The 18,698-nt window shown below is 50.9% G+C and overlaps 1 protein-coding gene across 1 annotated transcript in view; it reads left to right on the top strand.

Annotated features, from left to right (window-relative positions):
- Nucleotides 1–2,559: 2,559 nt before the first annotated feature.
- GPR61 (G protein-coupled receptor 61) overlaps nucleotides 2,560–18,698 on the top strand; it is a 35,458-nt gene continuing 19,319 nt past the window's right edge. Inside the window, exon 1 of the mRNA XM_086920390.1 lies at nucleotides 2,560–2,810. The gene's annotated coding sequence lies outside the window, so the exon portion shown is untranslated. The remainder of the gene's footprint in view (nucleotides 2,811–18,698) is intronic.

Raw genomic sequence — 18,698 nt, forward strand, 5'->3', positions numbered from 1 at the left:
GCGCAATAGCCAGAGCACGGCATAACGGGAGTATTCCTGTCTGTCTGTCTCTCACACACACACACGCACACACCACATGCACAGCTAAGTAGTCTGTACATGTCAAAAGACCCCCGGGATGGCAATAGAGAACCTTATTATATATGGTACCCATTGTGTATTTTTTAATATTACATCTTTATTTCGGGGTATCTAGTTTGAGAAAACACTGTTTTCTTCAAAGCGCAGCTACTAATGAACACTGATTGTTTAGGTTTTGTTTACTTGTCTTTAATAATTTGTTCAATTAAACATTTAAGTGATTTAGTGACTGCAGCGTTTACCGCATTATTATGGAAATACTGATTTTGCCACACTTCATGTTTCTTCTCTCCTCCAGAGAAAGCGCTGCATCATTTGCATTATTTGGTGCATAATTTAGATAACCTGGCCACATAATTCGGCCTTCCAAGATGTCGAATCGTATTTGCCCTGCACTTGTTCTTGGCCTGCATAGGGGTCTGGGGCTGTCTGCTCATGCCATGACATTCGGTCAGTCCTAGTTGTTCAGTCAAAGCCACTAAGCATGCGGGAACCTTCAGTCTCAGTGTCTAGTTACGAGCATGACACTGCAAGGTGTATTTAAAAAATGACTTTCTGAAAGTCATTCTCATTGCTTGAGGCAAGTTGACCACAATGCACCTAGGTGTGTCTTATGCTGCGCTGCATTCTGGGCGTGCTTCCCTGTTACCCTAAGGTACCTCGGCACATTGTCAGGACCTGGAGCCCACCTGGACCCCCTGAGACCTGGCCCCTCCACACCTTGCCACCTCTACACCGGCAACCCCTCTCAAAGAATTTTCTTACTGGGTACTAATGCTGCCACTATGCAGAGTAGGGTGTTGTGCATAGTTAATTGCTTTGATAGTGATGGCAGTGAGAGCAAAAGGCTGAAGCCAGGATACGGGCTTTAGGACCCAGCAGTGCACCTGCCTTCTCAGCTCCTGCCTTCTCGCTCCATCACTGCAGTGGCTCAGTGCATCCTACCCTGGAGGAGCCTTTCAATATCCACGAGCGGCACCCATGGTCCAGCCAGCATACCAGCATCCTAGCAACCGGGCAGCCCAGCATCAGCGAGCGGCACCTGTCAAGCATCCAGGTAACCTGGAGAGCCTCCGTCCTGGAATCCCTGCATCCCGGGCACCGCGCATCCCAGCATCTGCGAGTGGTAGCCAAGGCCCATCATCCGGATCCAGGAGCGGTACCCGGGACCCAGCAATCATCCACGCAGACCAGCATCTCGAAAATAGGGCACCCCACAATTGGCGAGTGACATCCCAGACCTTCCCAATCAGCATCCCTGCCATCGAGCATTCCGGGATCCATTCATTCCAGCCACGGGAGGGCTATCCAGGGTCGAGTAGCTTCATCGAAGGAAACCATCATACCGGCAACCACCACCCCAGCATCCTTGTCTTCCTGTGGTACCAAGAAGCCATCATCCGCATCCTGGAACGGTACTCAGCTAGCATTCCAGCGTCGATGTAAGCGTGTATCTCGGCAACCATGTATTTCCATGTCAGGCGACAGAACCCATGACCTAGTCAGCATACCTGTAACCGTGCATCTTGGTAACCATGCATCCTGACAACCGTGTATCTCAGCGTTAACATCTGCGAGTGAAAAGGAGGCAAAGAATGCATCTAAGCACCCTGGAAGTCCACTATTTAATTGCCCATCTCTTCGTTTGCATCCACATCCACGATTTCTTGTCATAATCCACCTAGTATTTAAGCAGCAAGCATCTAAGGAACCCTGCGCCTACATTCGTGACAAACCGCATCCTGGTAACCTTTCGTCCCAGCATCAACACCTACAAATGTTACCCAGGGCCCATCATCCGTACCTGGGAGTGGTACCCAAGAACCGGCAGCATCTACGCATCATGGCATCCTAGTATCCATGACCGTGAGCGGTAAATACGGCCTAGCAACAACTCAAGCTTTCTAGCAGACCAGGTTTTTAGTACCCAGCATCTGCAGGGCCCAGCAAGGATCTCAGCAGAGAAACCACACCCAGAACCAGCAAACGTCCAAACACATAAGTGTCCCTTCAACTCCACCCGTGACGAGTATCTGGTGCCCGATACCGTCTACGTGGTCCATCTACCTCGCATCTGCATTTATGACTGTACACTGGCCCAAGAGCAGTGGTAGATCTGTCAACCGCGCATCAGTGCCCGCGGACGGTACCCTGGGCACGGTATCCGCGTTCAGGAGTGGTACGAGCATCCCACAGAAGGGTACCTGCAGCCATAACCTGGACCCAGGGAGCAGCAGGCATTCCACCAACCCGGCATTTCAGCGCTGTACCGAGGGCCAAGCGGATATCCCGGCAACGCAGCATCAGCACCCGTGATCCAACGCAGGGCCTAACACCCCCGTCTGCCCACTCCATCATCCACCTATTCCAGACAGAGATGGTTCTCAGCATCCGCGAGTGTTACCCACAGCCCAGGCAGCAAGTTAAAGTGGCAACGTGATCTTAAGGGGGCATCATTACTTTCAGGTATAACATCCCAGCAACCTGGCATGCGGGGGTTGGTACTCGGTGCCCAGGGAGCGTCCGCAGGTGCAAGCCAGGCTCAGCAAGGGTACGGAGCAGGGCCGGAGACCAGCGAGCATCCGCGAGCCGTGCACGGGCCCTGCGTGCAGCCAGTGACCCGTACTCAAGGTCCAGTCATCTGCACGCGATGCCAGGGGCCCTGCGAGGACCCAGGGAGCCGGACACAGGACCAGTGAGCATCCATGCTGCGGTACTGCAGAGCCGGGGTAAGTGGAAGTCGGGGTGTGACTGGAGCCCGACTCCATGGGGTGCGGGCACCTGAGAGAGAAGAGAGCCGCAGAGGGGCGCGCCAGGATGGGGCGAGGAGAAAGGGTGGCCGGGCGGTGACGGGGACCGATGGAGGGCCACTGGTTCTTAGTGCGCAGGACACGGGGGTTGGTGGAGGGTACGTACTGGCTCTCAGTGAGCAGGGCACGGGGGCTGGGGAGGGTACTGGCTCTCAGTGAACAGGACATGGGGGCTGGTGGAGGGTACTGGCTCTCAGTGAGCAGGGCATGGGGGCTGGGGGAGGGTACTGACTCTCAGTGAGCAGGACACGGGGGTTGGTGGAGGGTACTGGCTCTCAGTGAGCAGGGCCCGGGGGCTGGGGGAGGGTACTGGCTCTCAGTGAGCAGGACACGGGTGTTAGGGGAGGTTACTGGCTCTCAGTGAGCAGGGCCCGGGGGCTGGTGGAGGGTACTGGCACTCAGTGAGCAGGACACGGGGGTTGGTGGAGGGTACTGGCTCTCAGTGAGCAGGGAATGGGGGCTGGGGCAGGGTCCTGGCTCTCAGTGAGCAGGACACGGGGGTTGGTGGAGGGTACTGGCTCTCAGTGAGCAGGGCCCGGGGGCTGGGGGAGGGTACTGGCTCTCAGTGAGCAGGGCCCGGGGGGCTGGTGGAGGGTACTGGCTCTCAGTGAGCTGGGCACGGGGGCTGGGGGAGGGTACTGGCTCTCAGTGAGCAGGGCACGGGGGCTGGGGAGGGTACTGGCTCTCAGTGAACAGGACATGGGGGCTGGTGGAGGGTACTGGCTCTCAGTGAGCAGGGCATGGGGGCTGGGGGAGGGTACTGGCTCTCAGTGAGCAGGACACGGGGTTGGTGGAGGGTACTGGCTCTCAGTGAGCAGGGCCCGGGGGCTGGTGGAGGGTACTGGCTCTCAGTGAGCAGGACACGGGGGTTGGTGGAGGGTACTGGCTCTCAGTGAGATGGGCACGGGGCTGGGGGAGGGTACTGGCTCTCAGTGAACAGAACACGGGGGCTGGGGGAGGGTACTGGCTCTCAGTGAGCAGGGCATGGGGGCTGGGGGAGGGTACTGGCTCTCAGTGAGCAGGGCACGGGGGCTGGAGAGGGTACTGGCTCTCAGTGAGCTGGGCACGGGGGCTGGGGAAGGGTACTGGCTCTCAGTGAGCAGGGCACAGGGGTTGGTGGAGGGTACTGGCTCTCAGTGAGCAGTGCACGAGGGCTGGTGGAGTGTACTGGCTCTCAGTGAGCAGGGCACGGGGGCTGGGGAGGGTACTGGCTCTCAGTGAGCAGGGCACGGGGGCTGGTGGAGCGTACTGGCTCTCAGTGAGCTGGACACGGGGGCTGGGGGAGGGTACTGGCTCTCAGTGAGCAGGGCACGGGGGCTGGTGGAGCGTACTGGCTCTCAGTGAGCTGGGCACGGGGCTGGGGGAGGGTACTGGCTCTCAGTGAACAGGACTCGGGGGCTGGTGGAGGGTACTGGCCAGGGTCGGATTGGGATCACAATTTGGCCCGGGCACTGACGAAAAAAGTGGCCCACATTTGCGGGGCTTGGCCCACATTCACAGGCGTGCCCTTTCATGAAACACAAAAGGAGTGTAAGTGGGAGGATATTGTTCTTGTGAAGGACACAAGGCCAATGTGACAATGTCCTACAAGCTGAGCAACTGAAAAACAGCGAGGCCCCTTTCGTTTACCAAATTATTCCCAGCCCTCCCCCCTCCAGAGCAGGAGCACCTGAAAACAGCGAGACCCTTTCTCTTAATAAATTATTCCCCAGCCCTCCAGCGCAGGAGCACCTGAAAACAGGGAGGCCCCAGCTATTTGTCAATTACTCAGCCCTCCCCAGCCCTTCACTGCCTCAGGGCAATGCCGTGGCAGGAGAGGGGCTAAACCTTGGGGGTGGGGGGAGGCCACGGTGAAGATGGTGTGTGTTCCCCACATCATCTGGCCCCCATAGTTAGACACATTCTTCCTCGCCCCCTATGCCCTGAATGAGAAGGGCTGTGGGCGAGGACTAGTGCAAGCACTGTTTCTGGACTCCGTGGGCCCCAGGGTTCCAAGGTGAAAATGGCTCATAGGCCTGAGCAACACCTGGCCCCCTTGGAGGCCGATCCTGGCACACAATCACCCCTCCCCAGCCCACCATCAGCATGATTGTTTGGCAGGGCAGGGGGTCAAGGAGAGGCCATGGCTGATCATCGCTGAATGGCCGGCCGCACAGCGAAGCTGCTTTCTTCTCCTTGTCAGTGATCTCTGTGGACTGGTAAAGGGGGGAAAAACGGCCCACAGAGTGCACTGAGACACCGGCCCTTCTGCCTATGCCCAAGTGCCCGCAGTACCAATCCGCCCCTGGGACTGGCTCTCAGGGAGCAGGGCACGGGGGCTGGGGGAGGGTACTGACTCTCAGTGAGCAGGTCCCGGGGGCTGGTGGAGGGTACTGGCTCTCAGTGAGAAGGTAATGACTCTTGGTGAGCAGGACACAGGGGCTGGTGGAAGGGACTGTCTCTTAGTGAGAAGGACACGGGGGCTGGGGGAGGGTACTGACTCTCAGTGAGCATGACACATGGACTGGGGAGGGAATGTCTCTTAGTGAGATGGTACTGGCTCTCAGTGAGCAGGACAAAGGGGCGGGTGGAGGGTACGGTCTCTCAGTGAGAAGGACACGAAGACTGGGGGAGGGGACGGTCTCTCAGTGAGAAGGTACTGGCTCTTAGTTAGCAGAACACAGGGGCGCATGGATGGTACGATCTCTTAGTGAGAAGGTACTGGCTCTTAGTGAGTGGCACACAGGGGCTGGTGGAGGGTACTGGCTCTCAGTGAGCAGGGCACGAGGGCTGGTGGAGGGTACTGGCTCTCAGCGAGCAGGGCACAGGGACTGGTGGAGCGTGCTGGCTCGTAGTAAGCAGGACACGAGGGAGGGAACTGACTTAGAGCACGGGAACTAGTAAAGGGTATTAGCTCTTAGTGAGCAGAGCAAGGGGACTGGTGGAGGGTACTGGCTGTTAGTGAGCAAGGCACTTGGACTGGGGGAGGGTACTATATATTAGTGAGTGGGACACAGGGATTGGTAGAGGGTACTGGCTCTCATTGAGCAGGGCACGGGGACTTGGGGAAGGTACTGGCTCTCAGTAAGAAGGTACTAGCTCTAAGTGAGCAGGACACAGGGGCTGGTGGTGGGTACTGGCTCTTAGGGAGCAGGACACAGGGGCTGGTGGAAGGTACTGGTTTTCAGTGAGCAGGACACGGGGCGGGTGGAGGGTACGGTCTCTTAGTGAGAAGGACACGAAGACTGGGGGAGGGGACGGTCTCTCAGTGAGAAGGTACTGGCTCTTAGTGAGCAGAACACAGGGGCGCATGGATGGTACGATCTCTTAGTGAGAAGGTACTGGCTCTTAGTGAGTGGCACACGGGGGCTGGTGGAGGGTACTGGCTCTCAGTGAGCAGGGCACGAGGGCTGGTGGAGGGTACTGGCTCTCAGCGAGCAGGGCACAGGGACTGGTGGAGCGTGCTGGCTCGTAGTAAGCAGGACACGAGGGAGGGAACTGACTTAGGGCACGGGAACTAGTAAAGGGTATTAGCTCTTAGTGAGCAGAGCAAGGGGACTGGTGGAGGGTACTGGCTGTTAGTGAGCAAGGCTCTTGGACTGGGGGAGGGTACTATATATTAGTGAGTGGGACACAGGGATTGGTAGAGGGTACTGGCTCTCATTGAGCAGGGCACGGGGACTTGGGGAAGGTACTGGCTCTCAGTAAGAAGGTACTAGCTCTAAGTGAGCAGGACACAGGGGCTGGTGGTGGGTACTGGCTCTTAGGGAGCAGGACACAGGGGCTGGTGGAGGGTACTGGTTTTCAGTGAGCAGGACACGGGGCGGGTGGAGGGTACGGTCTCTTAGTGAGAAGGACACGAAGACTGGGGGAGGGGACGGTCTCTCAGTGAGAAGGTACTGGCTCTTAGTGAGCAGAACACAGGGGCGCATGGATGGTACGATCTCTTAGTGAGAAGGTACTGGCTCTTAGTGAGTGGCACACGGGGGCTGGTGGAGGGTACTGGCTCTCAGTGAGCAGGGCACGAGGGCTGGTGGAGGGTACTGGCTCTCAGCGAGCAGGGCACAGGGACTGGTGGAGCGTGCTGGCTCGTAGTAAGCAGGACACGAGGGAGGGAACTGACTTAGGACACGGGAACTAGTAAAGGGTATTAGCTCTTAGTGAGCAGAGCAAGGGGACTGGTGGAGGGTACTGGCTGTTAGTGAGCAAGGCTCTTGGACTGGGGGAGGGTACTATATATTAGTGAGTGGGACACAGGGATTGGTAGAGGGTACTGGCTCTCGTTGAGCAGGGCACGGGGACTTGGGGAAGGTACTGGCTCTCAGTAAGAAGGTACTAGCTCTAAGTGAGCAGGACACAGGGGCTGGTGGTGGGTACTGGCTCTTAGGGAGCAGGACAGGGGTACTGATACAAGGTACTGGCTCTTAGTGGCCAGAACACGGGGGCTGGTGAAGGGTACTGGCTCTTCTTAGTGAGCAGGGCATAGGAGCTGGTAGAGGGTAATGGCTCTTAGTGAGCAGGACACGTGGACAGCCACGGCCCGTGGAGGGAGTTTTGGTGGGGCGGAGAGGCGGGGCGAATCTCATAGCGCACCCTGCATCGCATTTTGCGATGCAGGGCGCGCACCGAAATTAGTTTTATTAATTAAATTGTTTACTTACCTTCAATTATCCATACTCCAGTTTTTAGCACCCCCTCCCTGCCCCTCCCCCGCCCCCGCCTCTCCGCCCCATCGAAACTCCCTCCACGGGCCGTGGCTGCACGTGGACCGGGGAGGGTACTGTCCCTTAGTGAGCAGGTCACGTGAACTGGTAGAGGGTACTGGCTCTTAGTGAGCAGGCCACGTGAACTGGGAGAGGGTACTGGCTCTTAGTGAGCAGGCCACGTGAACTGGTAGAGGGTACTGGCTCTTAGTGAGCAGGGCACGGGTGCTGGTGGAGTGTACTGGTTCCTATTGAGAATCTTAGGGGACTCTGATAGATGGTACTGGCTCTTAGTCAATCATTCAATTAATCAATCAATCAATCAATCAACCAGGTTTTTGTTAAGCGCGACTACTCACCTGTAAGGGTCTCAAGGCGCTGGGGAGGGGGGGGGGGGGTTAGCAGGCTCCAGTCCATCGAGGGGGGGGCTGTCGAACAGCCAGGTTTTGAGGTTTCTTGAGAAGATGGGGAGCGATGTTGTCTGTCTGAGGTGGAGCGGCAGAGCGTTCCATGCTCGGGCTGCGAGGAAGGAGAAGGAGCGGCCTCCTGATCTGGTCTTTCTGGTGCGAGGGACCACAGCGTAGGAGAGCTGGGCAGATCGTAGGGTCCTCTGGGGTGCGTGGAATTTGTGTCGGCTGTTCAGGTATGCTGGTCCGGTGCCGTGGAGGGCCTTGTGTGCGTGGGTGAGCATCTTGAAGGTGACTCTAGCTTCGAGGGGGAGCCAGTGGAGTGTGCGCAAGTGCTGGGAGATGTGGCAGTGTCTTGGCAGGTCGAGGACCAATCTTGCGACGGCATTCTGGATGTTCTGTAGCTGCCACAGGTGAGGGGTTAGTAGTCCGGTAAATCCTCAGATCACAGAGACTAGCGCAGGGTCCCTGGTCCTTGGCGCCAGCAGTGCACAGACTGGTGGGTGGAGGGCGCTAGGCCGCGGGTTATCTCATCACAGCATCTGCTGAGCATCACTGCACCCAGTCACTGGAGTCACGGCCTGCAGAGCGTCATCAGCCGTGGGTTCAGGGCAGTGGCTGGGAGAGGGTCTCTGTCCCCGGGTGATCAGGCTGCAGTAGTGTAAACAAGCACTGCTAGAGGGCCATTACTTCAGATTGTTAGAGTGTCAGTACCCTGAACCAGTTAGGAGGCACGTTCTGCTTGTGATTACCACGAGACAAGCGAGTGGAGCTTCATTGGCTCTAGGTTAACAGAAAACAGAAAACAGGGGCTGGTGGAAGGTGATTGGCTTTGGGTGCGCAGCGAGGCAGGAGTTGCTGGAAGGTCATTTGTCCCTGTAAAGGACACAGAAATGGCGGAGGGGGATTGGCCGTGGCTATAAGGGCATAGGGTCCAGGGATGGCTAACTAACCCTGTGATATCAGAGCACAAGGGACGATGGCGGGTCCTTGGACACCATTTCACCAGGCAGGTTCTGCTGAAGATCTTGAGTCGTAGACTATCAGGACACAAGGCCTGCTGGGCCGGAACCGGCGTCAGCGGCGCTGCTTCCTAAGGGTAGGAGCAGGCGTTGCATGGTTGGTGGTAGGATGTCCGGAGAGAGGGCCTGAGGCAGGGGTCACTGCTCGGGTTCTCCGGACACATGGGTCAAAGCAGGGTCTCTGCCCCTGGTGCTCTAGGACATTGGCTGGTGTAATCTCCCTTAGCTATCACAATCTTGGCTGATAGAGGGTCGCGGTGGCTCCATATTAAGGGCACAAACGCACTGTTCAAAGCCGCTGCACCTCGCTGTCAGGACCCTAGGGCCGTCCTTCCGCACTGTAGTGGCACAGCAGCTGGTGAAGAGGGATTGAGGTTGCTCATGAGGATAAAGAGAGGTGTGTGTGGGGGTAATCAGACTTGGCTACAGGGGCGTAGCTACAGAGGGGGTATGTTTGGGGTTTTACACCCTCCTCCCCCCTATAATTTTTATTTTCAGATGAATAATTGGGTACAGGTGCTTTCGGTCGGGTATGGTGAGGTGTCTCGCGGATTTCACCTGTGATTTTTGAGCACACGCACTGACAAACACACACACGCACACTCTCTCTCATCTCTGTTCTGACGGGCCTAAAACATGTTTATTATACAGAATATTGTGTTTCTCTCATTTAGTAATCCCATTAATCCGTATTCCTCTCCCTTTCTGCTGCCTCTTGAGCCCCTCTCGTTCGCCCTGCCCTGCTTGTCGTGTAATGCATTTTAACATTATATGCCAGCTGGATGGTCGGGGAATCTGAACCACCCCCTCCCAAACTTACTGACCAAGCTACGCCCCTGATTGGCTAGAAGGACAAAAGGGAAAGCGGTAGAGCACTGAACCTGTGCTGTCCACAGAGGGACTGCCGGTCACTATACCTGAGCATCGGGATGCAAGGCCCTGCGGAAGCATGAATGGCCATAGTCATTCGCATACAGAGGGCGGTGGGCTGTCACTTGTCCCAGGCATTAGGAGACAGGGTTGTGGAAGCATCCTCCTGGCCGAGTGTTTGTGGAAGTTGATTGGCAGTGTTGGCCAGAGCCCTGGTGGACCGGCCCTGCATCTGGGGTATGAAGAGGCCGGTGAAGCATCCCTGTCCTTGAGGGGGTCATAAAGCCAAGCCCCATAAAGCCAAGTCCCCAGTATCCGAACACACGAGTTGGAGAGTGCTAATGGACAGGTCATGGCTGTGGTGCTACAGGGAAGGGGGCCCAGGTTTGGTGCAAGGTGATTGGGCTGGGTTATCAGCACACAGGGCTTGGCAGGTGTTGTTAGCCTGCATCTGTAGAACACAGGAGCTGCTGCTGGTGGCCCACTGGTGTCAGATAGGCAGACACACAGGGTGGCGGGTGTGTACTCGCACTGGTTCATCAAAACCAGAGGGGTGTCGACGGTTATTTGCTCTGAGTTTTGAGGACACAGGGGCAGTGCGAGGGGCACATGGGCTACAGATATTAAGGAGGAGGATAGATGGAGCGCACGGCTGAGGCTTTCTGGGCACAGATGTCATTTGGTATGCTCTGAAAGGAGACGCTGGAGTGTCCTTTCTCTTGAGTTCTCAGGATGTAAGGGCAATGTCTGGCGTAAGCTATCAGGACGCGGGGGCTTGAGGAGAGCCATACGTGCTATCAGGCCAAGGAGAGGTGAGAGCCGCTGCACTAGAGTACCAGGACACAAGGGCTTGCTGGCTGGTCAAGCGCCGTACAAATTAGAGGTCACTGGTTTTGGGGTTTCTGGATACAGATGCAGGTTTTCGGCCATTGCCAGTGGATTGCAAGGAATATGGGTTGGTGGAGGGTTATCAATCCTGGAATGACTCAACATGGACAGAGAAACATTGACCAAGGTAATCAGGAGTCGGACACATGGCTAGTGGAGGATCACTGGCCCTGTGGTTTCATAACTGGATCTGGTAGAGGCTCACAGTCCCTGGGCCTTCAGGGTGCAGGGATTGGTGGAGTGCTACTGGTCCAGAGCTGCCAGGGCACATGGACAGAAGGGGGGCTGGTCCCTGTACTCCCTGGATTCAGCACAAAAGGCTGGTGGAGGCTCATTAATCATGGTCTTTAGGATAATGAGTGAAAGGCAAATGAATCTGGGTTATCAGGACAGAGAGGTTACTCGAGGGAGCCTGTCCCTTTGTTGTCAGCAAGAGCTGATGAAATATTAATGACCCTGCTGCAAAGCCTATTGGTACTAAATGCTTAGAAAGCTTTTGGAGAGTTATTAGCTCATATTATTAGGACCCAGGGGTTGGTGGAGACTTAATGGCCAATGCTATCAGTGCACAGGGGTTGGCGGAGACCTAATGGCCAATGCTATCAGTACACAGAGGTTGGTGGAGAGCCATTGGCTGTAAGGTATTATGACACAGAGGTCAGGGAAAATATTCTTACCTTTGGATTAATAGGACACAGCTGTCAATGTCAATGGCATTGGTTGTGTCAAGATGCCCGGGCTAGCTGAGTGTCATCGGCACAGGTTTGGTGGATATGAGCTCTGACGGAGGCTGATTTACCTTGGATATCACCACCCAGTCCTTGTGGAGGGCCACTGGCTAAAGGCCATGGGTTATCAGGGTGTATGGGGTGTTTGAGGGTCACTGGATCTCACTGTGAGGAGGAAGGTGCTGTGGAATGTAGTGGTATCAGGACACATGGTGGCTGGAGAGCTGCCCGTCCTGTTATTAGGACATGCGGCTGGTGGAGCATCACTGATGCTCTGGTAGGAAGGCAGTGCTTGACGAAGGTAACTGTCCCTGGGTCACGTAGGTCCAGGGGTTTCTAAAGGTTCAGGTGCTAGTGACTGCTGGAAGTTTATGTGTGCTAGTTTATCAGGACAAGTGGGATAGTAGAGGCTCATCTGCTGGGAGGTTTCATGGCACAAGATGGCAGACAGCCTTTGCCTCTTGCTGTAAGTAGAAAAGGACTGTGGAATGTAGGGCTATCCATAGACATGGGCTGTTGGAGATTCAGTGGTTCCGGTCATTGACCACAAGGTATCATGAAAGAGGTTTGAGGAAGATAATTTGTCTTCCTGGGTTATCAAGACAGAGGGGCTGGCAGAGATTCATTCTCTATAAAGTATTAGGCCAGAACATAGTGGAATGATGAAGCACCATTGCCTTATGTAAGTTATTAAGTATCAGGGCCAGTGGGAAGGCATATGCCCAGGTTATCATACCTCAGCACACAGTGGAGGGGATTGCCCCTTTTTATCGTGACACAGAGAGTGAAGGAGGGTGATCTACTTCATTTATCACGAAGCGGAGAATGTTACATGGCCTTTGCTTGGTAATGGCTATCAGACCAGAGAGGTCGTGGAAGGTGATCGGGCTCATTTATTAAGGCAGATAGACTGCTGAGTGGTCATTTACAACTGATGGTCAAGACACAGACACCGGTAACAGGTAGAATACCCTGGTTTTCATGAAGACGAGGGACATGAATGGTCATTGGCCACAGGTTCTCAAGCTACAGGGACTACTTAAGGGCGACCTTGACACAGGGGCCGATGGAGGGTAATAGCCCGCAGTAATGAGGATAAAGTGACTGCTGGACGGCTGCAGCCTGGTGATTATCTTGACACAATGGCTGGTGAATAGTAAACATACTCGGGCTTATCAATGAGCAGGGATGTCTGGCAGACTATCAGAACAAAAGGGCTGCTGTGACGTCATTTGTCCCATGCATATCAATACACATGGGCTCATAGGGAAACATTGGCCAAAGCGTATTCCGATGTAGACACTACTGGATGGTCACTAATGCTTTTTCTAAGGATATAGGGTCTGGGGAAAGGTCACTTGCACTGGTTCAATCAAAACATGTGAACTAGTTTGGAGCTATTGATGCTTGTTTAGCAGGACAAGTAGGGTGTTTGCGGATCCTCTGCTCTGAGTTTTTAGGAAAAAGGCTCTGGCAGAGAGTCAGTGACCAGCTCAGAACATAGAGCTTTGGAGGTCCTCTCTGCCTAAGTATCGGTACACAGAGACCGCAAGTGTATCATCATCATTGACCCCGGTGGAGAGTCATTGGCCCGACAGGCATACCAGCACGATAACCTGGTGGTTTATATGCTTTGGGCAAGGAGGATGTAGGGATTGCTGGAGAATCATTGCTCCTGGTGGTAAAGACGCACTGACTCAAGGGATAACAGTGACAATGACATTGGGAGCATCAGCTGATGGAAGCTACTCAGCCTGGATTAACAAAACACAGAGGCCAACAGAGACAAGAAGTGGTTAGGGTTCCTGGCACCTAGGGAAATATCCGTACATAGGGGCTGGTAAAGAGCCATTGCATGGGTCCCGTTACCACTGACCATGCTTATCAGGAAGCAGCGCATGGTGGAGGGTCATTGACTTTTGGTTAGTAGGCTACACAGATAGGTGGAGCTACTTTGACCTTGAGCTGTTGAGACACATTGTGATGGTCCAGATTTAACGATGTCCTCCTGATCCTGGACTTGCAGCCTTGCCCGAGGTTAAGCTAATGTCTTCCTGAAGCTGCAGTGCTTTCACATGATTGGTAAACAATGTGTGGCGGGCTGGTGTCTGCAAGGGTGCATCCCAGTATTAGAGGAAGAAGCCACAAGGCACGAAAGGATGGATGAGTCGTCACTATGAAGGGAAGACGAAGATAGAATTTAAACTTGAGAAATGGCACAAGGCTAGGCAAGCACAAAACAATACTGAAAGAAAGAGGGCTACACCATACCCACCGGGCCAGAGCAGAGCTTATAGAAGGCCAACAATAGGGACAAATATATCTATGTATGCTGAAGTGGACATAAAAACGCCAAAAACACTACTGCTGCATTGCGATGCAGCCATTAATGGAAATACAGCTCTTTTTACAGCTGAAAACAGGAAGCAGGAAGTGCTGTCATGCCATATGCTTGCAGAGACATTTTAGACTCGGCTAGTCTCTCACTAGATTAATTATGTTGGCCATCTTTGGTGGACTGTATGGAGAAATGGAAAATCCTGATCTGGCTCTCTGTAACTAAGAAGGAATGTGTGAAGGCTCGTGAGTCCTCAACAAGGACCCACATATCTTCTCAACCTGAGATGTTGTCCTTGCACGTCTCTCAGTTTCCCAGTAGGGTGCTCGACAAAGACCTTCCTGAAACGCCGCCAGCAAAAAAGCTGTGCCACGTTTCAATCACAGAAGAACATTGCTAATCCCACCAGAACTCCTGCAGCCAGCCAGAGAGACATCCATTACTCTCCAGCCCGAACTGGAGAGTGAAGCACAACAAGGCGTTCTCCCAGCCAAGACGGAGAGTCTAGCGGATGTCATAGACAGATGGCGCGGAGGCTGAACTGCAGCAGCGGGGTCTGGGGCGCGCTGCTCGTGAGCAGGATCGGGCGAAGCACAAAAGAGCTGTCGACAAATTTTTGGCTCTGGGTTATCAGAGTAGTTGGCTGGGTGGATGGTTGCTGGCCCTGATTACCAGTATAGAGAAACAGATGGAGTGTATTGACCCCCAGTCATGAGGACTCAGGAACTAGTTTAGGGTTGTAGAACACAGAGTGTTAGGACAAAGACCCTGGTTCCTGAATCACATAGTATATCAGGATTGGGGACAAACTGCATGAGTTTCCCCTATGATCTATAATGGTAGGAGGCATATACATATATGTGTTTTCCTCTCTTGTGATATATATATATATATATATATATATATATATATATATATATATATATATATATATATGCTCCAGGGTAGATTACAAAAGTCCTTTTTATTCTTATGACGAAATTCATCTACGCGTTTCGGGAGTCAAGCTCCCTTGTTCACGATGTTTCACCACCATTTTAGCTGAATTAAAATACACTTCATGGAGGTAGTGAAAACAAACAATGGGCTCAGCCTTGAGTAGAACACCACAATTCTCTATAACATGGCAGCCATATTATAACGTGTTACTTCACCAGAATTTTACTAAAGATCAAGCCTCATTGTAAACATACTTCATGTACAATTATTACAAAAAGATATTTCTCTTTTTATAGTCAAAATGTCCATATTTCAACTATGTATTTCAACAGGATTCATATAATTAAATTCCCCTGTACAAATAGTACATAATGAGAGTGTAGATGTCCGTTTACTAGATGTTATACTAGTTCTTTTTCCTCACAATTAAATTGGCAAGTGCCATTTCTTGTATTTCCATGTATTCTTGCACAAAACAACTTTACCATTTCTTTAAAAGAAAAAAAGTGCTAGTGCAATATTTTCTAATTTGCATATAAAATGCAAAGACTCAGTACGGGGGAAACAACAACCTTTTACGCACTAAAAACTCTCCATAAAGAATGGAAAATTCATAACATGCAAAGAAGCAGCTTATCCTTATATCGACCTAAGTACATAATAAAGTGCTAGTGCTTATGTAAACTTTGATTATTTTCTCAATGTAAACATTTTTACTACAGTACTCAAAAAATAAAGTGCAAGTGCTTTAGTAAACTATAATCAACTCTCTTATAGTAAGCATACCACTCTGTACAAATATACTTATTTGATTCTCTTCTGTACTAAAAGAATGCTATTCCATCATAAAGTTCAAAATACATAACAATCTCTAAAGTTTAAGAATATATATAATATGCTGGTCCATATGATGTATATATCAACTCAGTTCATCACCTCCATTTAAGCGTAAAAAATATATATCTGGTTAAAAACGCAAACAGTTCATGGTTACTAGTGCAGATTTTCATTTCAGATTTCATTATTATTCTCTTCTAATTGTTTCAAGGCAGACTTGTATATAAATCCTCGTCGACATTGAGCCCTAATGGTTCCTTACAATTAAATTCCAGAATAAAATACGTTTCTAACCTTCGTCCCCCCCTCTCTTTTTCTTGGGGACTTCTGCCATACAAGTATATTGCAGACTCTCAGGGTTACTCTGGTGATGGACTCAAAATGTCTTGTGACGGGATATGTTCTATCCTGATTGACAATTGCTTGCCTGTGTTGCAGAATTCTTTGATGAACAGGTAGAATCGTGCTACCTATATACATTTTTGGGCATGAACATTGTAAGAAATAAACAACAAAACTGCCTTTGCATGTGATGGTGCTCCTAATGATGATGGTTTTATTAAAAAATGTTTTGAGGCTAGTTCGATTCATACCATGATTACATGCCTTGCATTTAGTGCATTTCTTAAAACCAGGTTTCTGTTTTAACCAATTAGATGAACTTTTCTTTCTCTCTACAAATTCACTTTTAACAATTAAATCTTTTAATGATTTAGATTTCCTATAGGTGATTTCGGGATTCTTTTGAACTCTGGAACCTAGCACCGGATCATTCTTTATAAGATACCAGTGTATTTTTTAAAATATATCTTATCTCTTTATGTTGTACATTGTACGTGGTTATAAATCTAGAGTTGATCTTATTCTCTTGGATTTTATTTAGTTCCTGTTGTTTTTTAGTTCTTGATGGTTCAAACAAGATCTTTTGTCGCTTTAAATTCCTGGCTTTGCTAGCAGCTCCTTTTAGAATGCCTGGTGTGTACCCTCTTTCAATGAACCTGCAGGTCATCTCTTTTTCAATTTTGTCAAATTCTTCCTCACTGCTACATGTTCTCCTTGCTCTGTAGTACTCCCCAAAGGGGATACCTCTAATTAATGTGGCAGGAGGAGCGCTGTCCGCATGGAGAACGGAATTACCTGCAGTGCTTTTTCGAAAAACTGTTGTTTCCAGTTTATCATTGCTGGGTCTTATGCTGACATCTAAAAAGTCTATTGAGGTTTTACAAATACTGACCCACAAATTCTAAATTAATGGTATTTTGATTGAGGTCACCAATAAATAAATCGATTTCCGCCTCCGTGCCCTGCCACAGCACGAAGACGTCATCGATAAATCTAACCCACAATAGAACATGTTCAGTCCAATGGTCCAGGGGACTGCCCCCGAGCACCCATTCCTTCCACCAGTCGAGATGTAAATTGGCGTAACTCGGGGCGAAACAGGTGCCCATCGGGGTTCCCCTTTCCTGTAGGAAGTACTCATTGCCAAACAAAAATATATTTTTTGTGAGGCACCATTCCATTAGTTCCAGTATCATTCTGTTTTGGGCAGCAAAGTGAGTTGGTTTTCTGTTAAGGTAATGTTCACTTGCTCTCAGACCATCTACATGTCTAATGCTAGTGTACAATGTAGAGATGTCTAATGTCAATAAAACCATCGTCTCATGATCCCACCGGATGTCAAAAAAATTATATATATATATATATTACCTACTGGCGGTCGCCAGTAGGTATATATAGTTAGGACCTAGTTACCATAGGAAATCCCCAACATTCTATTAGGAATAACTTCGGCGCCGATTGAGGAATCTGCGTGTAATTTTCCTTAAAATTGCTTTGCTCCTTCCCTGAAAGTCTCGGGGGGATTCGTCAAGCGGGGGCCAAGAAAAAACGGGAGTCCCAAAACATGTTTTCCCCATGTTAATTTCCATAGGGGCCTTTAGACACGGCTACAGCCCGAACGGTTGAATGGAATTACACCAAATTTGGCAAAATGGTAGGGCCTGGTATGCAGATGTGCCTTTGCTATGTTTGGTGAAAATCCCTCCAGTAGTTCTTGAGAGAATTGAATTTGAAATTTTTCAAATGGCATTTTCTATGGGACCTTTAGACACGGCTGTACGCATACGTGCGCATACCCTTACATGCGGGAGCGAGTTTCTGATTGGCTGGCAGTCGACTGTCAACATTCCAAACCAGGAAGTGTTGGCCACCATCTTGTTTTTAAAGAGCACGAAAAAGGGGCAGGGTAGAAACCCCTCAACCCTCTAGCCCTTCTCACTGGGTCCCAAAAGGACCCCCAAGGGCAAAAAAATAAAATAAATTGAAAAAATCACGGGGAACGCGCACCATACGCGTACGGTACGCATACGGTGCGCGTACCCCTCGATTAAAAAAAAAAATTTTTTTGCACTTGGTGGCCCTTCTAGGACCCTCTGAGAAGGGCTAGGGGGTCAGGGGGTCTCGACCCTGCCCCCTTTTCGCGTTTTCCACTCTTGTTTTGTGCTCTCTTGTGCCTCACTTCTCCTGAGAAACAAGATGGCTGCTCAGGTGGCCCCAGAAGGATAATAACATATATAAACGTTATCCGCTAATAGAATTAGCATTTACAAAACCTTTGAAATTTATTGAAAAAAAATATAGGTTTCACGCCTGATATAGTTAGGAATTAGCATTTAAATAACCTTGCAAATTCACTGAAAAAAACATAGGTTTCAAGCCTTATATAGCTAGGAATTAGCATTTAAAAAACCTTGCAAGTTCACTTAAAAAACCATAGGTTTCAGGCCTTATATAGTTAGGAATTAGCATTTATAAAACCATTGAAATTGCTCCTATATAGTTAGGTGTACTAACTATATTTCACGCACCCACAATCCACTGCTGATGATGTCACATATTACATCATTCATGACATGGTCAGTGACATCACTGATGACATCACTGATGACATCTCAAATGACATCACTGATGACATCACTGATGACATCTCATTTGACATCACTGATCACATCACTGATGATATCAGTCATGTGATAATACGATGCACCTCCTCACACTCTAATATAACCTTTGATACACCCAGTGTTAAATACA

Source organism: Lissotriton vulgaris, chromosome 5, assembly GCF_964263255.1.
Source record: "Lissotriton vulgaris chromosome 5, aLisVul1.2, whole genome shotgun sequence".
NCBI classification, from domain to species: Eukaryota; Metazoa; Chordata; class Amphibia; order Caudata; family Salamandridae; genus Lissotriton; species Lissotriton vulgaris.